Source organism: Heterocephalus glaber, unplaced genomic scaffold (assembly GCF_053883595.1).
Source record: "Heterocephalus glaber isolate CG9 unplaced genomic scaffold, H.glaber_assembly_v1.0 deba00001553, whole genome shotgun sequence".
NCBI classification, from domain to species: Eukaryota; Metazoa; Chordata; class Mammalia; order Rodentia; family Bathyergidae; genus Heterocephalus; species Heterocephalus glaber.
In genome coordinates this window covers 30,187,480-30,213,318 of record NW_028258344.1, presented here as the reverse complement: position 1 = coordinate 30,213,318, position 25,839 = coordinate 30,187,480, and the positions used below count along the sequence as shown (strand labels likewise).

Below are 25,839 nucleotides of genomic sequence, written 5' to 3'. Positions count from 1 at the left end.
ACCATAACAATATAAATTTTAGTGCTCGCTTCAGCAGCACATATACTAAAATTGGAACTATACAGAAAAGATTAGCATGGCCCCTGCGCAAGGATGACACGCAAATTCGTGAAGCGTTCCATATTTTTTTTTAAGTTGATTTTAATTTTTTGTTTAGTTGGGGTTTTTTTGTAAGAAACTATTTTATATATAATATAAATCTATATCTATATCTATTTTAAAAAACAATATAAATTTTAAAGATATTATAATATCAAGCCTTGAAAATATGCATTTGAGGAATGTGCTTACTGAGGACATTTTAAAATATATTTGCCCACAAATGTGCATTGTACTTTAAGAATAAGAGCTAATATGTAACATAAATATTGAAGATTTAAAAGAATGTATTTTATAAGAAAAATTATAATCATTACACATAAGCCACTGCAGGCTGTCACAGACATATATATGACTTTATATGCATTATAAAAACAAGTTTGTACTCAAAAAACATGATAGATATGCCAGAGCTGCTAAGAACTGCTATGTCAATGAGAATTAAGAGTTATTGTGAGAGATTTGCTACACAGTGAAGCACATAAGCACACATTCAGGAGGGAAAAAATGAAAAAGCTTTCTGGCAAGGCATTATAAATCCGCTCCTAGAGTTTTGATGTTTTCAGAAACAGTAGTGTCTTTTGAACTTTACCCCCAAAAAGCTTTTTGAGTTCTGTGCCCCTAAACCCACCAAACAATAAAACCTCTACCCATCTGTAGAAAGCAAAAGAAAACATGTTGTATGAGCTCAGAGAAGATATGACTCACCCTCTCCCAGTTATTTTGTGTTGTATATTTTTATGTAAACTCCTTCTTGAGAAAGAAAAAATTAGTTTTGGCCATTCAAATCTTTTTTTAAAAATGTTTATCATGGCCTTCATTTAAACTTGAATATAAGCTTCATTTTTTTAAATTCACTGATAAAAGGCTCAAAAAATCAAAATTAAAACAAATAGTAAAATCAAAATCCCAAATAAATAAGAGAGTTTTAATCAACTCTGACTGAATATCAAAGTGAATAGACAGATAGGTAGGTGATAGATAGACAAATAGGCAGACAGAGAGATAGATACAGAGATGGAGATATGTACATAGCTACAGAGCTATAGTGCTTTCTTCCATGACCAGAATGTCTCTGAGGGATAGTTTTAGTTGAGGTCAGAAAAAGTTTGAAAGCTGTGGCCTGACCACAGAAAGCCTGCCTATTTAGTTTCCTTTTTTTATTCCTTGCCAGTTTTTTTTTAATTAACTTTATTGGTGCATTTTATTGGTACATTATAGGTATACAATTCATTTACATTTATCATTGGGTGTTTGTATCTGTACGTGATATATCTTGGTTCTTATTTTTTTCACCATTACTTGTGCATCCTTCACCCCCTCCACCGTTCCTGATTTACATAGATTTCATTTCCATTTTTTTTCTTTTCTCATAGTTTTCCCTTTCCCTCTTTTCCTTTACCCTTCCCTGCCCTTCACTCCTTCGTCTTTGGACCTTTTTTCGCATTTCAAATTATCAATTATTCATTTTACTCATTTTAACTCTCGTTTACACTATCAGTTTCTCACATTAGTGAAACTATTCGGTATTTACACGTGTGTCCTATTTATTTCACTTAAGAGTATGGCCTCAATATGCATCCATTTAGCTATAAATGACTCTAGTTTTTCATTCTTTATGGCTGAGTAGTACTCCATTTTATTAAAAAACCACATTTTCTTTATCCAGTGTCCAGTTGATGGGCATTTGGGCTGCTTCCAAGCTTTAGCTATTACAAACTGTGCCGCTATGAACATAGGTGCACATATATCTCTGTGGTATGATTCTTTTGATTCTTTTGGGAAGATATCCAGCAGGGGAATAGCTGGGTCAAATGGGACCTCTAGTCCTAGTTCTTTGAGGTATCTCCAAACTGACTTCCACAGTGGTTGCACCAGTCCGCACTCCCACCAGCAATGGAGAAGGGTTCCTTTCTCCCCACAACCCCACCAGCATTTGTTATTGGTTGATTTCTTGATAGCATCCATTCTTTGTGGGGTGAGGTGGAATCTCAGTGTTGTTTTCATCTGCATCTCTTGAATGACGAGAGATGTTGAACATTTTTTCAAGGTCAACACTCAAAAAACAATAGCCTTCTTATACACAAATAATAGACTCACTGAGAGAAATTAGGGAAACAATTCGTTTTACAATAGCATCCAAAAAAATGAAATATCTAGGAATCAATCTAATAAAGTAAGCAAAAGACATCTACACTGAAAGCTACAGCACTCTGAAAAAAGATATTGAAGAGGATACAAGAATGGAAAGACATCCCTTGTTCCTGGGTAAGAAGAACCAATATAGTGAAAATGGCCACACTTTCAAAACTACTATATAGATTCAATGGAATGCCAATTGAAATTCCAACAATATACTTCACAGAACTAGAGAAAATAATCCAAAAATTCATTTGGAATCAGAAGAGACCCAGAATATCTAAAGCAATTCTAAGCAACAGAGACATGGCTGGGGATATCACAAGCCCCAACTTGAAACTATACTACAAAGCTGCTGTGATAAAATCAGCATGGTACTGGCAAAGGAACAGACCTGAGGATCAGTGGAATAGATTAGAAGATGCAGAAACAACTTTAGACATGCTCAGCCACCTCATCTTTGACAAAGGAGCCAACCACCATCATTGGAGGAAAGATAGCCTATTTAATAAATGGTGTTGGAATAACTGGATTTCAACCTGCCAAAGATTGAAACTAGACCCATACCTATCACCATGCACTAAACTAAGATCAAAGTGGATTAAGGATATAAATATTAAGACAGAAACACTAAACTTGCTTGAAGATAAGTTGGGTAGAACTCTTGAAGACATTGGCATAGGAAAAGACTTTATGAACAAAACCGCAGCAGCACGGAACAGAAAGAATTGTGGGACTGTAAGATTCAAAATTCATTTATTCCCCTAGCCTCTGTTGTGTTTAAAATTTAATGGCCGGAATGTGCTTGTTAGTCTTGAGGTAGTAGATAAAACCTGTAACAAAGCAACATTCCTAAACTTATTACCCAGCCATCTGTGTACCCAGAGAGAAAACATTCCGGACACTCTATCTATAAGATAAGCAGTTAATGGACTAACTGCCCACCAAAGATAGATGTGACCATTAGTCAGTGGATCTGCTAGCCGTCAGTTTGACATTCGACCATTAACCCTTGCCCCTTTCTCCCTTGCAAAATTCTATACTTAATCCCCTCAACCTCCCTAGAGCCTAGCCAATCAAAACCCTACACTTCATATGTATTTAGTATTAACCAATCACCAGGCTACTAATAACCAAAGCTTGCTGTATTCTCAATAAAAACAGCCTCGGACTCTAGGCCAGTACCTCTCTTAGCTGCTTTGCTTTGGGAGTGCCGTCTGGCCAGACTAATAAAGGTCTGTTTTATTTTCTAACTTGTCCGGTGTGTTCCTTCCCGGGTGATCGTCGCTGTAGTCAGCTCCTCGGAGCGTTTGGTAAGGCCCTCGGTCTTACAGAATCAACAACTAGGATCTCATCTTATTAAAAAGTTTCTGCATTGCAAAAGAAACCACCAACAGAGCTAACAGACAACCTAAAATATGAGGGAAAAAAATTTAGCAGCTATACCTCAGAGAAAGGACTACTATCTAGAATATATAAAGAATTGAAAAAAATCAGACCCCCCAAATTCAAAGACCCAATTCAAAAATGGGCATCTGAAATGAACAGACATTTCTCAGAAAAGGAAGTAAAACCACCTATTTAGTTTCTTAAAGTGTCATTCTAGTTCATTAACTGTATAGGACCTGATTCTCACTGCTTAAGTAAATGTGGAGGAAAAGCAGAACTTCAACATAACAAAAACTTCACTCATTTTAAACAGGCTATGTTGACAAGGTTATAACACCACTTAGTGTTTTTACAAGCTAACACTTCCTAGTTGAAGACGTGTTCACCATACATGACTTACACAAAAAAAATCTTTGAATCACATGTATACAACCTTATAGACTCAACATGATTCAAGGAGATTCAAATAGACTATATTGCTTTAAAGTAATATTTTTCATTGCAGTTGTACAGCAGTGACCCATATTATTCTGGATGACCTTTGGGTACAGTTGTTAGCAGAGTAGACTATGTGTATAATAAAAATGTTCTAATATATTTCCCTTGATATTTTTATATTTCAAAATCTCACTATCCCTAATCAACAGAAGCCAAAAATTCTATTCAACATAACCTAAAATTTCTATCAGCTAGATGGGTGGATACATAGAACTGTTGCTTGATCAGCAGATAGATGCAAAAAGACAACAGTTTAGATAGGTAGGTAAAAGAGAAATACAACAGGTATATCACACTAATGAATTTAATTTTCTTACATATTTAAGAACATCAATAAACATGTGGCAAGATATTAACATTCAGCTTATTTTAAATGCAAACTCAACTATCTTAGTTTTACTTCTCTCCTTAGTATTAGAATAATAAGTACAATTATGTCCCCATAGCTCCTGATAGAACTGGAAGGTTTTGTCATTCTTGACCTCTATTTTTCATTTGCTAGTAATTCAAACTACATGAGTCTTCAGCTTCTGCTGGGGGCAAAACAAAAATTTGGAAACATTGAATTGATAAGGAATAAGGAGAATAGAATCATTAACAGGAAGTAGGGAATATAATCTGAATAGTAAAGGAGCAAATATCAAGATTTACCAAATGGAGCTCTGTAAATCACAGAACTCATTCCAGGGGAAAAAAAATGCTCAAACAAAGAATAATGGTCAATACCAGGGAAGATTCTAACTGGTGAAGCAAGAAACAGTCAACCTATTTCAATCACTCAGTCCATAGCTGTAACCTGCATAAAATTCAGTCACTTAAACCCCCAACACCGGTGCCCTGAGGATCTAGACCAGGTGATCCAGCCATCAGTGTCAGAGAGTATGTCACTCTATCTGCAGGCAGAACCTCAGTTATTGGCTGCCCATGATAAACTTCATTTGGTTCTGGTCTATTCCTACCATATGGCCGGTTCCTAAAATGCCTGGAAGCATTGTTAAACCCAAAGGAGCAAGGGTTCTGGCAATTCAAACAAGTCTTCACACAGGTACTGGAAGCAGCTCAACTCAAAAAGTTCAAGCTCTCTAGGCTGGAATACAGATACTATTGCAACCTTTCCATGTATTTGAGTGCAAATTGAGTTGAAAATTCTTTAAACTCTTTTTAATGCACAGATGATACTTTAGGATTTTTCTGTGTCTAAGACTAATCAACAATGTTATAAATATGCACTGAACACTTAGATTCAGTATAGCACCATAGAAATGATTCTTAATGCCAAGTGTCCCCCTTGAAAGATGAAAGAAAACAATTACACTTGAGAGAAGGTGAGCCAGTGCCAGCACCCAGAAGAAAGCTCCCAGCCTCCATCCCAGGCTCCTAGGGCACAGAAGCTCAGCCGGTCGGTCCCAGCACCAAGAAGGAAGCTCCCCTACCACCATCCCAAGCTGCTAGGGCAGAGAAGCTGAGCTGGTCACAGAACCCAGAAGAAAGCTCCCCTGCTGCCATCCCAAGATCCTAGGGCAGAGAAGGTGAGCTGTGTGGGCGCCAGAAGCACCCCCCACCCTGTGGAAATGAGAAGACATGTAAACAAACCTCAGAAAACAGAGTTCCAGATCACCTACAGCAACCCCAAAGGGAAATGAGATGGAACAATCTGATACTCAACCACCTGGACTCTCTGAACTGGCAACAAAAAAGGATCTGGGAAAAATGAAATCAGAAATAATTACTCAGATAACAGCAAAGGTTTTGCTCATGGTGCAAGACATGAATAAGAAATCCAGAGAGGACACAGATTAAAAAAAATAGGGGATCTGAGGAACATGATGGAATCCCAACATAGGAAACAAATGGAATCCATAAAACAGATACAAACAGATTACCAAGAGATTAAAAACCCTATCAAAAATCTGCACAGCAGAATGAACCAATGTGAGGATAGAATCTCATATATAGAAGATAAGATTGCAATTAGTGAGGAGGAAAAGAAAAATTGCTTTAAAATTGTAAGGGAACATGAGAAATCAATCCAGCAGCTGCTAGATGATGCAAAGAAGAATAACATAAGATTGATTGGAGTCAATGAAGAAACAGGAGAGAGTGCAGATGACATAAAAAAAACTGTTCACAGAAGTGATGGCAGAAAACTTCCCAAGGAGGGGAAAAGAACTTGACATACAGTTAAGTGAGGCATATAGGGCTCCCACTAGCCTTAATCAAAAAAAATCTACACATAGGCCTATAATAGTTAGGATTCCAGAACTCCAACAGAAGAACAAAATTCTACAAGCAGTGAGAGAAAAGAAACAAATCACATACAAAAGAGAGCCCATCAGAATCACAGCAGACTTCTCAGTACAAACCCTCAAGGCAAGAAGAGCTTGGAGTGATGTATTTCAAACCCTAAAGGAAAACAGCCTCCAACCCAGATTGATGTACCCTGCAAAACTATCTTTCAAAATTGATGGAGAAATAAGATACTTTTCATGATAAAGAGCACCTCAGGAACTTCATGAATATCAAACCAGCACCCCAAAAAATTTTAGACAATACCCTAGGAAAAGACAATGAGGATCACAACCCCAGGAAACCCAGCAGAATGAATCCACTGGGCATGACAAATTAAATGCACAAGGGGGAGAATCCAACAAAAAGAAAAAGTCATGACAAGGCTTTTAAAACTTTTAACTTCATCTCCCTAATGAGTGTATAATTCAATCTTATTGTACTGATTAGTATTTTTCTGATTCTAGAGTTGCACACCATTCCTTGTGCTATACTGGCTATTTATCATCTTCTTATGTCTACTTTTTAATTGAGTTGTCTATTAATGAGCTGTAAGAGTTGTTTATATATTCTGGTCATAGGTTATATGCATTGCAAATATGGTCTGTTTAAGGACTACTTTTCATTTTCTTAACGATGTCATTTAAAGTTCTAAATTTTGATGGAATCTCATTTATCAATTTTTTTTATACAACATGTTTTTTGTATCCTAGGTAGTTCTTGCCTACCCTGAATACATAAATATTTTCCCTTATAATTTCTTAAAGTTTTATACTTTTAGGCTTTCTTATTTAGGTTCATAGATCCCTTCAAGTTATTTTCATGTATGGAAAAAAAGGGTTGAGGTTAATTTTTTATATATGGATACCAGGTGTTCTAGTGCCATTTGCTGCAAACACTATCTCTTCCTCGGCTCTTGAATTGAGTTTATATTCTATAAAATGCTAATGTTAAATAATCTTTCAAAACTCAGTGGACCATATATGTGTGGTTCTATTTCTAGATTCTCTGTTTTATTCCAATGATCTATATGTCTTTCCTTACACCAACACTGCCTTGATTACTGTAGCTTTAGAAGAAGTCTTAAAATTAGGTACTAAACGTCTTCCAACACTGTTTTTGTTTTTGTTTTTGTTTTTGCTTTTAACTTTTCTAGGTCTTTTGTCCTCCTACATAACTTTTAAATTTCAATATCCAATTCTTCCTTTATAGCAAGTATACACAGACCTGAATTTTTATATATACCTTGTGTTTTCTAATCCTGCTAAATTCAAGTACAAGTTCTAGGGGCTCCTAGAGATTTCTTAGTATTTTCTCTGTAGATGATCATTTCATCTACATATAATGATTTTGCTTCTGCCGTGCCAATCCTATCCTAGTTGTGTCATTTTATTGCCAGACTATTTTGGCGGGGACTAAGTTTCAAAGTTTAGTGGACAGATAAAGAGTAAGTATATCTGCCCTTGTTCCCCACCTTAAGGAGAAAGCATTGTATCTTCTCCATTCATATAAGGCATTCTCACTGGAAGTATGGAGTACATGTCTTTAATCTGTTTTGAAGGTTCTGTTCTACTTCTAGTCTCCTGATAGCTTTTACCATGAACAGCTGTAGAATTTAGTCCAATACTTTTTCTCCCACTACTGACAGGATCATATGGCTTTTTCCTTTCCTCTGTTGAAATGATGACTTTTGGGGGTGGATCTTCCAATGCTGAGCCAACACTGCCATCCCTATAACAAAACCACTTTCTATATCCTGCCAGATCTGACTTCTAATAGTTTGTTTTGTTAAACAAATTTCTATCTATGTTCATACTTTTTTCTTCTATTATCTTTATCCAGTTTTAGGATTAGCACAATGTTGAGTTCCTAAAATGAGGGGGGAAGTGTTCTTTCTTTTTTCTGCTTTAAATGTTTGATATAATTTATCAGTTAAAATGTCTATGAGCCTGCTGTTGTCATAGGTAGGTTTTCAAGCTAGGAATATACTTCTGTTAATCGGTGCTATTCAAATTTTATATTTCCTCCAGAGTTAGTTTCATTAATTTGTCTTCCAAGTTACTTCTTAGAAGTTGTCAAATTTATTTCAAAACAAATTTTTGTAATATGCTTTCTATACCCTTTTAAATTCTGTAAAATCTGTGGTAATGTCTCCTAGATCTTAATATTGTAATTTAAAAAATGTATAACTGATACTGTGTAACAGGAAGAAAAGGTCTAAAAGAGCAGGTGAATTGGGAGGGGTAGGGGAAGGGAAAAAAGGGAAAGGAAAAAATATGAGAAAAGGAAAAAAATGGAAACAAGGTCTTTGCAAATAGGGAAGGGCAGAGGGTGTGAAGGGAGGCCAAGGGAAGGGGAAATAAAATAAGAACCAAGATACTTATGTAACGGTATAAGATCCCAGTGATGAATGTAATTGTATTTTATACCTAAAATGTACCAATAAAGTTAATGGGGGAAAAAAAAACAATTACACTTGAGGACATTAAATACGTAGCACAAGTCAGTTTACTAAGAGTTGAAGGATGAACCCAAACAAGAGTTATCAAAGTTCAGCAAGCTCTGTGGATGACCATGCTCAAGTCAGGCTTAAGAAAATGATGGAGTTTGAATTGGGTCTTGAAGAATAGAATGTATCTGAAAAGGTAACAAGAAAGTAAAGGCTGTTACAAGTTAGAGAAATGACCAGAATAAATTTGTCTCCTCATGAATCTGGATTGCATGGAATGGGAAATATTTAAATAAAGACTTCAGGTTGTAAGTCAAGTTGTCCATCATGTGACATCAAATGACTCATTAACTAATGGTTACCTAATCATTTAACATGGATAGAAATCCCACAAGTACTCTACTTTTACTAATTACTATGCTTAGCACTGGAGTTATAACTGTGAGTAAAAATAGCCATGTTTCTACCACTGGCATATTAAGGGCAACAGATTTTAATCAAAGAAACCCACATATTCATATGAGACTAAGAAAAACTAATAACCTGTCACATCACTACCAAACAGAACAGAGAGCATATTAATTCTGAACTAGGTGAACCAAAGCTTATGTTCACTACTCCACAATGTCTCGTGTGGCAGTGGAAAAGTGACTACACTTAATGTGACAGAGGAGGAAAATATTGGTTCCAAGGTTTTAAGAAATAGGGACACATATTTTAATGAATTTCCATAACAATTACAAATCTCTCAAGTTAGACTGGCCTGCTTTCCAGATGGCAATTTAAGTAAAGACTGAATTACTGCCTTCCTAGTATATGGTAAGAATGGTAGCACTAGGTGGCCTCTAAAGTTCTTTCAAATTTCAACCAATCAAGCCATGATTTTCTTCTGTAGGTAATGATTACTAAGCTGACAATAACATTGATGTTCCCCACACAAGGAGTGTTCAATAAAATCATTTCAAAAATTCCCAGTGTTTGCTTGGACGTTCATCTCACCATTGCTTTTCAATTGATCATTTTATTTCTTAAATGTTCCTACCAATCCTTACCTGAAAGTTCCTCTGTTGATTGATGCAACCTCCACATTATCAAATCAAAGGGAAATTTGAAACATTTGGCTTTTTGAAGCATCTTTAAATGCTCAACATATTCTATATCAAATTGGTATTCAACATCACTTTTTCAAACGCATAAATTAAGACTTGATTTTAATTACCTTTCAATTACATCTTTCACTACTCCTGTGAGTTAGCTGTTTTAAAGGAAGTGAAGTTGCTAGGAAGAATTAGATTTTAAAATGCAATATGACAACTTTCGATTTAGCTTCTGTTGCAATTATAAAATAGTTCTCCCAAATAAGCCGCTTTCATGTAATTTATTTTTTGATTACTTACTTCTCACTTGTCACCTCAAGTTTCCACACATATCAATGCCTTTACAAAAACAATATATGCAAAGCAATGAGGATACATTGCCTGTCAGATACAAGCACCAGGTAGAACCACACTAACACTGAAGTATAGGACCTCTCCATCTTTCTTAGTGCAAATTGCAAAGGCCTCGAAATAGTTTCCAAAGATTCAAATATGTTAACCATTTAGAATTTACCAGATTTATAATTTGGTCATCATCTTCTTAACTGGTTTCATGTGTTTGTTCAGTGTACAGAGGTTCTTGTTAGTATTTAAACTCATTCATGGTGGAGCAAACATACAATAATGAAAATGACAGAGGCTGTGGTGATTTATCAATCAGCTACATTTATCAAATATCTCATATGTGCAGACACAGTTATAAACTCTCTATATGTATCATTTAATTTAATTCTAACAGCCTTTAGATAAAATTCTATATTTTTGTCATATAGATGATGAATCTAAGGCAGATAGAGTATATAAGCAGTGAGAAATAGGGCCCCCAGATTCTAATCCTGGGAGTGAGGCCTCAAAATCTATGTAATTAGCAACCACACTATTGCTAATATCAGTAATTTCTGCTTCTGTCTTAAAAATACACAGAGGTATCCTCTACTCTACCTTTCCAACATTAAATTAAGAAGTTTAAATTCACATATTGATGGATTAATATCTGCAGATGACTAATCATAGCACCATATTTGCAAAAAGTTTAAGGAAATTTACAAGGTCTACAATGAACATGAGACTTCTAATTTTAAAACAGTACTGACAGCTTCCCTTCTCAATTACTAAAATATGAGGAAAAACCTGAAAGATGAATCTGATGTCTGAAAGTAGGAAATAACTATCAACTAACAAAAACAGAGCACAAAGAATAGGTGTGGGTGTCTCCGAAATGGCTTGTCACTAAAGAGAGGCCAGAAATAAAGAGAAGCGAGGAGTCACACTTACAGGGGCAGACCGCATGTCAGGAGGCAGCCTGCTGGTGAGACAGGTTGAAGGGAAGAGACCGAATCAAGGAGTAGCCCTTAGCTGCCAATCTTAGATGGCTAGCAAGGAAAAAAAAAGAAACTATAAAATGCCTCGCTTACGTGCATACAATGTTAAAAACAAGTCTGTATCAGCCAGAAAGAGTATTTTGTCACTTTCCTTACACAAACCCCTGGAAAATATGCAGTCTAGTTAGATCTTCCCTCTGTAAGGAGAAGTAATATGCAAGGGCTTTTTATAAGATCTTTATAAACATACCAAAAGAAAATAAAAGGAGTGATAGAACAAGAAAAATGAGGAACTCAACAGAAAAATATTAATAAGGAAAAGGTTAAAAATGTGACCATAAATATCACCATGAATTTTGCAAATAATAAATAAATACATAGCTCCAAAAAAAAAAAAAAACTTCAAAACAGTGATGTAAACTCTGGGGAGAAATAAAGAGAAAACTGAAAAAAAGTAGCCAGGCATGGTGGCATCTGCCTCAGCACTGGGAGGCTGAGGCAAAGGGATCACCACAAGTTCAAGGCCAGCCTGAACTACATAGTGAGTTCAAAGCCAGCCTGAACTACACAGTAAAACTCTGTCTCAAAAAAAATAAAAAGTAAAAATAAAAATAAAAAGATAAAACACAACAGAACTTAGAAAAAGAGATGGGAGGAGCAATACCATCATAAAATTGGAAACCATGTGGAAAACAAGCAAAAAATGCAAACATGCCACAAACATAGTGAAGGATATAGATGACAAGGTTGGAAAAAGAAAGCAAAATAAAATAAAAAATTTTCAAATTAAAGTGATTAGAGAGAAAGTCATATAAATTATGGAGTCAAAATTAGATTCCAAAAGAAATAAAATTGATAGTGATGAAAAAGAAACCGAGGAAAGTAAAAGATTTGATTTAACAAAATTTTCCAGAAATGTAAAAAGATTTAAATCTATGGATTCATAGAAAGTGGGTATCTCAGTGGGAAAAAGTAGGTTGAAACGTCAAGCAACAAGGCCTTTCTGAGTTAAGCTCCTGGTTTTCATATCTTTTTAGCTGGGAACAGAAGAAATCTTGGAGTGCATAATGTTTATATTCCTAGTAGGGAGTTGGTACATGTATAATATTATGTCTTAATTGTTTTTTTCATTCTCTTCCTCTCCCCTCATTCACCCTTCCCCTCATCCCTGAGGCCTCTTCTCTATTGCAAAATATCTATCTCACTCTTTCTGATTTCTATTGTTGAACCATCCCTGCACCTCCAGGGGTGAGTCCTACTTAGTCATGATATATGATTTTTTTCATGATTTGTTGCATTGTGTTTGCCAGTACAGTAATACCTCAGTGCATGACTGCTTCTGATCATGAATAATTCTGTTCACAAATAAGAATTCAGCAAAATTCTGCTACCATTACTGAACTCCATATTGGGTGATGAACACAACTGTGACTGTCTTCCCTGCATAAACATGATTGCAGCCATCTTGCCTAGAAGTATGGAACGAAATCAATTCATGAAGCAAGGTACCACTGTATCTTGTTGAGAATTTTTGTGTCTCTGTTCATTAAACAGACTGACCTATCTTTTTCTTTTTCTGGTTTTGGAATCAGAGTGATGTTAACTTACAGAAATGACTTTGGGTGTACTTCTTCCCTTATGATTTTATTAAAGAGTTTGGCCTTAGATCTTCCCTAAAGTTTTTGTAGAAATATGCAATGGTAATCCATCAGTATCTGAGTTTTCTTAGTGAGTATTTTTTTTATTACTGCTTCAATTTTATTGCCTATTAGTGGACTGCTCAGGGTTTTTATGTCTTCTTGGTTCAGTTTTAATAATTCATGTGTATCTGGGAAACTACCCATCTCTTTGGGATTCTCCAATTTATTAGAGTACAGGTTATTAAAGTAACTATTAATAATCATCTGGATTCAGTCCTTTGTGATTTCACCTTTTACATTTCTAATTGTGCTGACTTGGGTATTTCTTTCTTTCTTTCTTTCTTTCTTTTTTGGTAAGATTGACTAAAGGTTTATCTATTTTGTTTATTCTTTCAAAGAACCAGCTCTTTGATTCATTCATTTTTTTAGTCTCAATTTCATTAATTTTTGCTCTGATTTTTATAATTTCCTTCCTTGTACTAGCTTTCTATTTAGATTCTTCTTGTTTTTCTAGGCACTTCATGTGCATCATAAGGTCACTTACTTGAGCTCATTCTGCTTTTCTAATGTGGGCACTCACAGTTATAAAATCCCCTCGTAGGGCTACTTTCATTGTGTCCCATAGATTCTGCTATGTTCTACTGGCATTATCATTTGGTTCTAGGAATTGTCTAAGATCTTCCTTGATTTCTTCTGTGATGCATTCATTATTCAAGAGAGTATTAATGTCCATGTATTTATGTGGAAATTCTACGGTTTATTTTACCATTGACTTCTAGTTTCATTGTACTGTGATCTGATAATATGCATGGGATAATTTTCCATATTTTTCATATACTTAAGCATGCTTTATGGGCTAGCATGTGATATGGGGGAAAGTCCCTTGGGTGCTGAGAAGAATATGTTTTCTGTTGTTAGGTTCAACACTCTATACATACTAACCATTTGTTCAAAAGTTTGGTTTGACGCTGATATTTCTTTCTGGTTTTCTCTGGGGTTTTTTTGTTGTTTGTTTATTTTTTGTTTTTGTTTAATTCACTATCTATTGGTGAGAGTGGGGTATTGAGGTTCACATTTATAACTGTATTAGTGTTTGTCTGATTTTTTTATCTACAGTAATATTTGTTTTATGGTGTTGGTGCTTGGTGTTTTGTGCATATGTTTATAATTGTTATCTATTCCTGTTGAATTCTTCCCATAACCAATATGTAGTGCCATTCATTACTTCTTCTGATGAATATTGGCTTGAAATCTGCAAAATTAGAATAGCTACTCCTACTTTTCTTCAGGGTTCCTGTTGCATGGAATACTGTTTTCCATGCTTTGGCTTTTATTCTGTGAATTTCCTTTTGGATTAAATATGTTTCTTGTACATAGCCAATTGTTCCATTTTATTTCTAATTAATTCAGCCAATCTGTGTCTTTTGATTGGGGAATTGAGATCATTCATGTTGAAAGTTATTACTGAAAGGCATAGATTTATTCCTGCCATTACATTATTTTCCTGTTATTAATTTCCTTTTTTCTCTCTTCTGCTTAACTGTTCACCCTGCCTGGTATGTTTCTTATATTTGACATTTTGGCACGGTTGGCTTCATTGTCTTTTTCTAGCATATCCTTGAGAAATTTCTGGAGTGCTGATTTGGTGATCATGAATTTCTTATTTTTTTTGCCTTTTTTTTCCCCCATGAAGTTTATTGGTATATTTTAGGTATAAAATGCAGTTACATTCATCATTGGGATCTTGTACCATAACATGAGTATCTTGGTTCTTATTTTTTTCCCCTTCCCCTGCCCTCCCTTCACACCCTCCACCCTTCCCTATTTGCAAAGACCTTGTTTCCATTTTTTTCCTCTTCTCATATTTTTTCTTTTCCCTTTTTTTCTTTGCCCACACCTCCCATTTCCCCTGCTCCTTTAGAACTTTCTTCCTATTACACAATCTCCATTATACATTTTTTAAATTACAATATTAAGATCTAGGAGACATTACCACAGATTTTACAGAATTTAAAAAGATATAGAAAGCATATTACAAAAATCTGTTTTGAAATAAATTTGACAACTTCACAGAAGTACCTTGGAAGACAAATTAATGAAACTAACTCTGGAGGAAATATAAAATTTGAATAGCACCTATTAAAGAAAGTATATTTCTAGCTTGAAAACCTACCTATATGACAACAGCAGGCTCATATACATTTTAACTGATAAATTATATCAAACATTTAAAGCAGAAAAAAGAAGGAACACTTCCCCCCTCATTTTAGGAACTCAACATTGTGCTAATCCTAAAACTGGATAAAGATAATAGAAGAAAAAAGTATGAACATAGATAGAAATTTGTTTAACAAAACAAACTATTAGAAGTCAGATCTGGCAGGATATAGAAAGTGGTTTTGTTATAGGGATGGCAGTGTTGGTTCAGCATTGGAAGAGCCACCCCCAAAAGTCATCATTTTAACAGAGGAAAGGAAAAAGCCATATGATCCTGTCAGTAGTGGGAGAAAAAGTATTGGACTAAATTCTACAGCTGTTCATGGTAAAAGCTATCAGGAGACTAGAAGTAGAACAGAACCTTCAAAACAGATTAAAGACATGTACTCCATACTTCCAGCGAGAATGCCTTATATGAATGGAGAAGATACAATGCTTTCTCCCTAAGGTGGGGAACAAGGGCAGATATGTTTACTCTTTATCTGTCCATTAAACTTTGAAACCTAGGCCCAACCAAAATAGTCTGGCAATAAAATGACACAACTAGGATAGGATTGGCACGGCAGAAGCAAAATCTTTATATGTAGATGAAATGATCATCTACAGAGAAAATACTAAGAAATCTCTAGGAGCCCCTAGAACTTGTACTTGAATTTAGCAGGATTAGAAAACACAAGGTATATATAAAAATTCAGGTCTGTGTATACTTGCTATAAAGGAAGAATTGGATATTGAAATTTAAAAGTTATGTAGGAGGACAAAAGACCTAGAAAAGTTAAAAGCAAAAACAAAAACAAAAACAAAAACAGTGTTGGAAGACGTTTAGTACCTAATTTTAAGACTTCTTCTAAAGCTACAGTAATCAAGGCAGTGTTGGTGTAAGGAAAGACATATAGATCATTGGAATAAAACAGAGAATCTAGAAATAGAACCACACATATAGGGTCCACTGAGTTTTGAAAGATTATTTAATATTAGCATTTTATAGAATATGAACTCAATTCAAGAGCCGAGGAAGAGATAGTGTTTGCAGCAAACAGCACTAGAACACCTGGTATCTGTATATAAAAAATTAACCTCAACCCTTTATTGCATACATGAAAGTAACTTGAAGGGATCTATGAACCTAAATAAGAAAGCCTAAAACTGTAAACCTTTAAGAAGAAATTATAAGGGAAAATGTTTTTGAATTTAGGGTAGGCAAGAACTACCTAGGATACAAAAAACATGATGTATAAAAAAAAATTGATAAATGAGATTCCATCAAAATTTAGAACTTTAAATGACATCATTAAAGTGAAAAGTAGTCCTTAAACAGACCATATTTACAATGCATATAACCTATGACCAGAATATATAAACAACTCTTACAGCTCATTAATAGACAACCCAATTAAAAAGTAGACATAAGAAGATGATAAATAGCCAATATAGCACAAGGAATGGTGTGCAACTCTAGAATCAGAAAAATACTAATCAGTACAATAATAAGATTGAATTATACACTCATTAGGGAGATGAAGTTAAAAGTTTTAAAAGCCTTGTCATGACTTTTTCTTTTTGTTGGACTCTCCCCCTTTGCGTTTAATTTGTCACACCCAATGGATTCATTCTGCTGGGTTTCCTGGGGTTGTGAACCGCATTGTCTTTTCCTAGGATATTGTCTAAAATTTTTTGGAGTACTAATTTGGTATTCATGAAGTTCCTGAGGTGCTCTTTATCATGAAAGTATCTTATTTCTCCATCAATTTTGAAAGATAGTTTTGCAGAGTACATCAATCTGGGTTGGAGGCTGTTTTCCTTTAGGGCTTGAAATACATCACTCCAAGCTCTTCTTGCCTTGAGGGTATGCATTGAGAAGTCTGCTGTGATTCTGATGGGCTCTCCTTTGTATGTGATTTGTTTCTTTTCTCTCATTGCTTGTAGAATTTTATTCTTTTGTTGGAGTTCTGGAATCCTAACTATTATTTGCCTATGTGTAGTTTGTTTTTTTTTATCAAGGCTAGCTGGAGTCCTATATGCCTCACTTATCTGTATGTCAAGTTCTTTTCCCCTCCTTGGGAAGTTTTCTGTCATCACTTCTGTGAACAGTTTTTTTATGTCATCTGCATTCTCTCCTGTTTCTTCATTGACTCCAATCAGTCTTATGTTATTCTTCTTTGCATCATCTAGCAGCTGCTGGATTGATTTCTCATGTTCCCTTACAATTTTAAAGCAATTTTTCTTTTCCTCCTCACTAATTGCAATCTTATCTTCTATATGTGAAAATCTATCCTCACATTGGTTCATTCTGCTGTGCTGACTTTCAATGGAGTTTTTAATCTCCTGGAAAACTGTTTGCATCTGTTCTATGGATTCCATTTGTTTCCTATGTTGGGATTCCATCATGTTCCTCAGATCCTCTATTTTTTTATCTGTGTCCTCTCTAGATTTATTATTCATGTCTTGCACCATGAGCAAAATCTTTGCTGTTAACTGAGTAATTATTTCTGATTTTATTTTTCCCAGATCCTCTTTTATTGCCAGTTCAGAGAGTCCAGGTGCGTAAGTATCAGATTGTTCCATCTCATTTCCCTTTGGGGTTGCTGGAGGTGATCCAGAAGTCTGTTTTTGAGGCTTGTTTACATGTCTTCTCATTTCCATGGTGAGACGGGTGCTTCTGGCCTCCGCGCAGTTCACCTTCTCTGCCCTAGGAGCATGTGATGGCGGCAGGGGAGCTTCCTTCCAGATTCTGGGACCTGCTCAGCTTCTCTGCCCTAGGAGCGTGAGATGGTGGTGGGGGAGCTTCCTTCCAGTGATCATGAATTTCTTGAGGTTCTAATTTTCATGAAAATACCTACTTTCTCCATCAATTTTGGAAGATAGTTTTGTAAGATATATTACTCCGGTTTAGAAGTTGTTTTCTTTTAGGATTTGAATTACTTCACTCCAAGATCTCATGGTCTTACTAGTTTGGGTTGAGAAGTCTGCTGTAATTCTAATCAATTTACCTTTTCAAGTGATTGACTAACAGCTTTGAAGTTTCTGTCCCTATGTTGGACTTCTGGGATTTTGACTATGATGTGTCATGGACAGATTATCTTTTGATCATGGCTATTTGTCATTCAATATGCCTTGCGTATCTGTAGGTTTAATTCTTTTCCTATGCTTGTTAAGTTTTCTACTATTATTTTTGTAAACAAGTTTTTTATGCCCTTCATGTTGTCTTCTGATTTTTCACTTATTCCAATTAATATTAGCCTCTTTTGTGTCATCCAGCAGCTATCTATTTTTCATGTTCTCATGTTATTTCTTTAAAGTATCTCTGAATAATTTCAGCCTTATCTTCTGATTCTGGCACTGTGTCCTCATATTGGTTGTTTCTGCTACAACTTTCCATACTTTCCATAGAATTTTTAATCTCATGGATTTCTGTTTGGAAACTTTTCATGGACTGTAATTCTTTGCTAAATTGGAATTCATGTTTTTTATATCAGTTACTTTTTCATGTCTGAGACAAAATACTTGATACCCACACACTAAAGGAAGAAAGGATTATTTTAGCTCACAGTTTGTAGAGGTTTCAGTCCACAATCAGCTGGCTCCAAGGCAGGGAAGCATGACAGAGGGTGGCAGAAGATGTTTCACAAAAGAAAAACAGTTCATTGTGTGGCACACAAGAGGCCTCAGGCTTCCTGCTGCTTTTCCTTTTATTCCATCCAGGCCACAAACCCACTGGATGCTGCCACCCATACCTAGAGTGGGGCTTTCCATCTTCAGTAAGTCCATCACCCACACCCAGAATTATGCTAAACCAATCAGTGCAATAATCTACTATTACACACCTATCATCCAGCCACTGCCCAAAGTACCATGTATGAGTACATGAGGGCTTGGGGAGCCATCTAAGATACGAGCCATAACAATATAATTTTGTTTAACTCAACTGATTTTTTACTAGTGTCTTCTGTATGCTCATTGATTATTTGTTTATTACATTTATTATCTGTTTAAGTATATCTTCTGTGAGCTCACTGAGGACCTTATTCATCGGATTTTTAATCTCCACTGTTATCCTTTAAAACAATTCAGATGTGTGGCTTTTTCTTTCCTGCACCTTGATGCTCTATGGATTGGTTTTGAGGGACTTAGGAGTTCTGAGAAGTATTTTGTTTCCTTGTATTCTCCATTTTCTGTGTGTGTGTGTGTGTGTGCGCGTGTGTGTGTGTGTGTGTATTTCATTTGTTTTGATTTGTGCTGAGGTTTATGTGTTCTTATATTGAAAAAACATTCTTGCTAGTACAAAGATCTCAGTAGTTAATGTTTGCTTTTCAGTAGTGCATCCTGGGCATGACTATCTATACTTCTATGACTCTGCCCAAAGATCTGACCACATCAGTTAATAGTAGAGGGGCTTAAGCAGTATAATTGACCCAGCAACCAGTTCTCTGGAAATGGATGGCAGTACAGTGGTACCTCAGTTCAGAAAGTTATTTGTTTTAAGATTTTGGGGATGATGGATGCATTTCTGTTTGTCACCCAATGTGGATAAAATTTTGTCAAACACTTTTGTTTGAGAACCATGTTGTTTGCAAAAATGTTTGTAAAGCTATGTATTACTGTATTGTTAATGACACAAAGGTAATCTAAATAGTGTTCTACAGAGATAACCCATTAATACTACTAACTATGTAACCCAGGAAATAGCAATGAATCAGTAACAATAATATCATCCAAGATAAATGGGATATTAGCATACTAATAAAACTAATAGTGTATCACTCTAAACATAGAAAAGATATCTATAATTTTAATATAAACACTAAGAAAAACCAAATGGACATACGTGAAATATTTACTAAATGCATCAACTTTACCTTAACTAACAATAACAAAAACTTCAACACTAACAACAGAGTAACTTCCTAAACATTAATAAACCTTCCACCACCCCCAGCACTGAAGAGAAGAGCCCTCCCCAACAGAGCTGAGGAGGTGAGCCGCATGGGCACAAATCAGACGCACACCCCTCTATTGACAAGAAGACACGTAGACAAGTCTCAAAACCAGACATCCAGATCAACTAAAGCAACCCCAAACAGAAACAAGGTGGAACAATCTGATACTCAACCACCTGGACTCCCTGAACTGGCAACAAAACAGGATCTGGAAAAAATGAAATCAGAAACAATTTCTCAGACAACAGCAGAGAATGTGCCCATAGTGCAAGACATGAATAATAAATCCAGAGAGAATACAGATAAAAAAATAGAGGATCTGAGGAACATGATGGAATCCCAACACAGGAAACAAATGGAATCCATAAAACAGATGCAAACAGATTTCCAGGAGAATAAAACTCCATTGAAAGTTTACACAGCAGAATGAGCCAATGTGAGGACAGAATTTCAGACATAGGAGATAAGATTGCAAATATATAAATAAATAAATATATATATATATATATATATATATATATATATATATATATATACACACACACACCAAATAGTTTCTCTGGTGTGAGAAACTGAAAGTATAAATAAGGACTAAATGTATATTAGGTAATGTGAAATAGGAAGAAAAGGGGCAAAGGGGAAGGAAGTGGGAGGGCTAGGGGAAAGGATAGAAGGGAATGGGATTAGTACGAGAAAGAGGAAAAATAGAAACAAAATCTTTGTAAATAGGGAGGACTGGAAGGGTTGAAGGGAGCACTAGGCAAGGGTGAAAAATAAGAACCAAGAGAGACTATGTAAAGGTCCAAATTTCCAATGATGAATCTCATTATATTGTATACCTAAAACATACCAATGATTAGAATGAATAATCGATAATGTAAAATAGGAAGAAAAGGTCCAAAGGGGTAGGGGTAGTGGGAGGGGCAGGGGAAAGGAAAGAAGGGAAAGGAAAAATGATGAGAAATGGAAAAAATGGAAATAAAGTCTTTGTAAATAGGGAATGGTGGAGGGGGTGAAGGGAGGGCTAGGAATGGGGAATAAATAAGAACCAAGATGCATTATGTAAAGGTACAATTCCCAATGAGAAATGTAATTGTGTTGTATACCTACAATGTACCAATAAAGGAATTTAATACAAAAAAAAAAGAAAATATATACCACTTACGTAAATAATATATTTAGGGGTTTAAAATTTTTCTTTTGATAGATTATAATATAAAATATATGTAATTACATTACAGAAGTTTTTAATATCTTAAAACTATACACAATAAACTATTCAATTAATATATGATGAAAATATCTCACGTATTCATATATAATAATATCAATATTTCCAAACAGAAGAAACCAACAAAGCAGAAATCTCAACTTCCAAAAATGCTCAGACAAAAACACAATCTCTACATAGCACTACATAACTAAAATTGAAAACAATGGGTTTAACCTTTCTGAATGTAAGACTGCTATGAACAACTAAGCAACAAAATGCTAAAGTAAATATTATTATCTGTGGCATATAAGTGTTGCAGAATTTTAAGATACCAGAGAGACCAACAGGTGAAACAGAATTTATTTTTTTAAATGCATACCAGCTCAGCTGATTCCTATGCAAAGGCTGAGCCCTGCACAAAGGAAGGGCTCTAGTATTATACATTTTGTGGAAGGGGTTTGGCTTACCTAAAGGCAAAAAATTTGTAGGTGGGGCAAGTTTAAAGGAGCTGAACAAAAGGATTTAATCAAACAGTGACATTTTGCAATTCAGTACATTTTGATTGCCTTCATCAGGTGAAAAGAAACAGGTTCTTACAAAAAACAGGATATTATGAGAACAGGAGATTAGAAAACTACTTACAGGGACAAAGTTACAAATTTCATGTGTAATACAACAAAGAATAACAGCCAGAGGAACGGAGAAAACTAAAGAGGAATTGCTTAGGCTGGTGAAACTTTTTTTTCCTTTTTTGGTAAGTCCTGCTTCATAAGGACTGCGCTGGACTAATTCCCAAAACAAGTATCATCCCAAACGAAGAAAGTAAAGTGCTTTTGGGGGAGAAAGTTATATTCATACAGGAAAGACTCACTACCACATGCAGAAGAGGCACATCCCTACACATGGTCAGTTTGAGGTCATGCTCTTTCATACATTGTATGTTCAAAAGGTAGTCATGCAGAATGCTTCTGGGTAGAGAGTTTAGTTTTAAAATAAGTGAAATTTTCTGTAAGTCCCATAAAAAGAGTAAGTCAGAATGACTGAGCAACCTTGACTCTTTTCTCATAAGTTTCCCTGGAGGGCCTTATCTGAAAAAAATATAACTTTGAAGGAAGACTAGTAGTCATCTAAAGGAACAGAAGCTCTCCCCCACCTGACTCCGAGCATAGACAATTGTCCCTAAAATACCTGTCTAGGGTTAACTACAGTGTTACATTGAATAACTGTAGTATAACTACAGCGTCACATTGAATAAAGTGCAGGATGAATAAAATCTTCATGTAAATAAAATAATTTACTCTATATACTTTATGTTTTAAAAATGTAAACTGTCAATTTGGACAAACAAAATCCAAGGAAAGTATGATCAAAATCTATGAAATCATGAAAGGGATAAGTAGTGTGACTGTTAGCTTACCAAATTCTGATGTACTCCAATTCTGGCAATCTCTGTTCTCCCAAACTCCTCCCCAAGACTGAAAAAAAAAAAAGTGACCCACCTCCAGCCCAGGCCCGACCTCCTAACAGTACATTTAGTAATTGAAGTCATCAATGGATGAATCCACTGATAAATATGGTGACCCCATGATCCAATCATCTTCCACATCGATGAAACTTTTGAAGACCATTTTAGATCTAAACCATAACAACTAACATATTGAGGTTTTAAAATTTAATTAGAATTTAGGATAGTTCTTTCTTCCCTATTTCTTCAATGTTCTCTCTCTCTCTCTCTCTCTCTCTCTCTCTCTCTCTCTCTCTCTCTCTCTCTCTCTCTCTCTCTTTCTTCCCCTTCTTATTACTTCACTGAGCTCCTCTTCAATATGACAATTGGTAGAAGTAAAAGCCACAAACTTTGACTGGCTTACAGACAAGTTAATTATCCTTTTTCTCTTCAGTATTTGCAACACATATAAACACTGTGTCAATCAGGGTACTGAGAGGAGACAGAAGACATATTGAAAGACGATAAATACTTGTCAAAGAAAAGGACTTTTGAACAATGTGAAGTTAAAGAAACCCAGGGTTAAAGGAACCCAGGGACCAGCAACAGAAGAAAGCCATTAACCATACTAAGTACTGAAGGAACAAAATGAGAATTCATGGTATTAGAACTTAGTGATATCCATTACTGCAGGAATGAGACCAATGGGAACTGTGTCTAAGTAAAGGAACACAGCCACAGCCCATACAGAGTCCCTACAACCAGATGATTGGGGAAGAAATCAATAGTTCAACCCTACTCTCTTCCCTGACTTCCATTTCCTACCATGGGAGACAATTGGCTAAACCAAATAAAACCTAAGATCAAAAGAGCTCAAACATGTGTTCCATGGAGTTTAAACTATAAATATCCAGAATTCAGCAAAGAGTGGAGAATCATTGGGAAAATCATAGAGACACATAAATCCACACATAGCCCCAGAACTGGGGAAAAGAATAATTACCCCTACTCCTTCCTGCTTTCAGTTATCCAGATTGGTAGATTTTTGAAATGGCTAGGTATTTTAGAAAGAGAAAGTAAAAAGAGTTCCAGTTGCAATTAAAATAGTATGCTCCTATCATCAAATTCCATTTTCACCATTTTCATTCATAATCGAGAGATTACATATATTCCTTCTCACATGCAGAAATGATTTATGTCATAAAAAATATTTTCTTTGTTTAACAATTTTAAAAATATAAATCTATATCAATGTTTTAATATCCCCATGTCAAGGAAAATGTTAAATTTTAATTGGTTTTTCTTTACAACACAGCTGTTGATATGATAATAATTATAGTTTATTGAATCCCCTCTTTTCCAGGCAACATATTTGAAAATTTTCATGTACTATATAGTACATACAAGACTTGAAATATTTCTTATGAGAGGGTAAGTAGAAATTTTTAGGAAAAGAATTTTAGGAAAGAGCTGACACTCAGAGGTAATTCCCCCACAGTCATAGTACTAGTAATGGTGACAAAGGGAATTCACACAAATCTTTCCCATCACAAAGTCTGTTCTCTTCAAACTATGTTATTCTAACTCCCCTTGGATTCCAAGTTACCTTCTCTGATTATATCTGATTGAAGAGCTGTGGCACCCAAACAATACTCAAAAACCTCTGAGAGGACATGCCCTTACTATAAATGCTTTCCTTAAAAATAATCTCCACTTGATCAATAACATAAACAACCACAAAACCCCCACAAACACATGGAAACTGAATAATACCCTCCTGAACAACCAATGGGTCACAGAGGAAATTAAAGAAGAAATTAAACAGTTTCTACAAGTAAATGATAATGCCAATACAACATACAGGAATCAATGGAACACAATGAAAGCAGTTCTATGCGGGAAATTCATAGCAGTGAATGCCCATATCAGGAAAACAGAGAGAACTCAAATAAATAACCTAATGCAGAACCTCAAGGTCCTAGAAAAAGAAGAGCAGAACAAACCCAAAGCTCATACAAGAGAGGAAATTATAAAGATCAGAGCAGAAATCAATGCAATGGAGACTAAGACAATGACACAAAAAATCAATGAATCAAAGAGTTGGTTGAAAGAATAAATAAAATCAATAAACCTTTAGCCAACCTTAAAAAAAGGAAAGAAAAGGCTCAAATCCATGCAATTAGGAATGAAAAAGGTGAAGTTACAACAGATCCAACAGAAATACAGAGGATCATCAATACCTACTTTGAGAACCTGTACTCTAATAAAATGGAAAACACAGAAGAAATGGACAGATTCCTAGATATATACAAATTGCCAAAGTTAAATGAAGAAGATATAGAAAATCTAAACACTCCAATTACAATGAGTGAAATTCAAAATGTAATAAAAAATTTACCAACAAAAAAAAGCTCAGGTCCTGATGGCTTCACTGCTGAATTCTACAAGACATTTAAAGAAGAACTATCACCATTACTCTTTAAACTCATCAAGGAAATTGAAAGGGAAACAAGGCTTCCAAATTCATTCCTGGAAGCAAGTGTTACTTTGATCCCAAAACCAGGGAAAGACACAACCCAAAAAGAGAACTACAGGTCAATCTCCCTAATGAACATAGATGTAAAAATCCTCAACAAGATACTGGCAAACAGAATACAGAGGGTCATCAAGAAGATCATACATCCTGATCAAGTAGGATTTATCACAGGGATGCAAGAATGGTTCAACATTCACAAATTTAAAAATGTAATACACTATATTAACAGAGTCAAGGACAAAAACCACATGATTATCTCAATAGATGCAGAAAAAGCATTCGACAAAAGCCAACACCCATTCACAATAAAAACCCTATAGAAAATTGGAATAGATGGTCTTTATCTCAACCTGATTAAGGCTATCTATGAAAAACCAACAGCCAACATCATACTAAATGGTCAAAAACTGAAAACTTTCATGCTAAAATCAGAAACAAGACAAGGATGTCCACTATTACCACTCCTGTTCAATATCGTTCTGGAGACATTAGCCACAGCAATTAGAAAAGAGAAAGAAATCAAAGGAATAAAGATCGGAAAGGGAGAGGTGAAACTGTCATTATTTGCTGACG

The 25,839-nt window shown here is 35.3% G+C and overlaps 1 long non-coding RNA gene and 1 other non-coding gene across 2 annotated transcripts in view; one reads left to right on the top strand and one right to left on the bottom strand.

Annotated features, from left to right (window-relative positions):
- LOC110348540 (uncharacterized) overlaps positions 1-25,839 on the bottom strand; it is a 188,845-nt gene that overhangs the window by 1,181 nt on the left and 161,825 nt on the right. The window lies entirely within an intron of this gene.
- LOC147824184 (U6 spliceosomal RNA) lies at positions 22-128 on the top strand. The gene has a single exon (XR_015442786.1). It is a non-coding gene; the product is annotated as a U6 spliceosomal RNA (small nuclear RNA).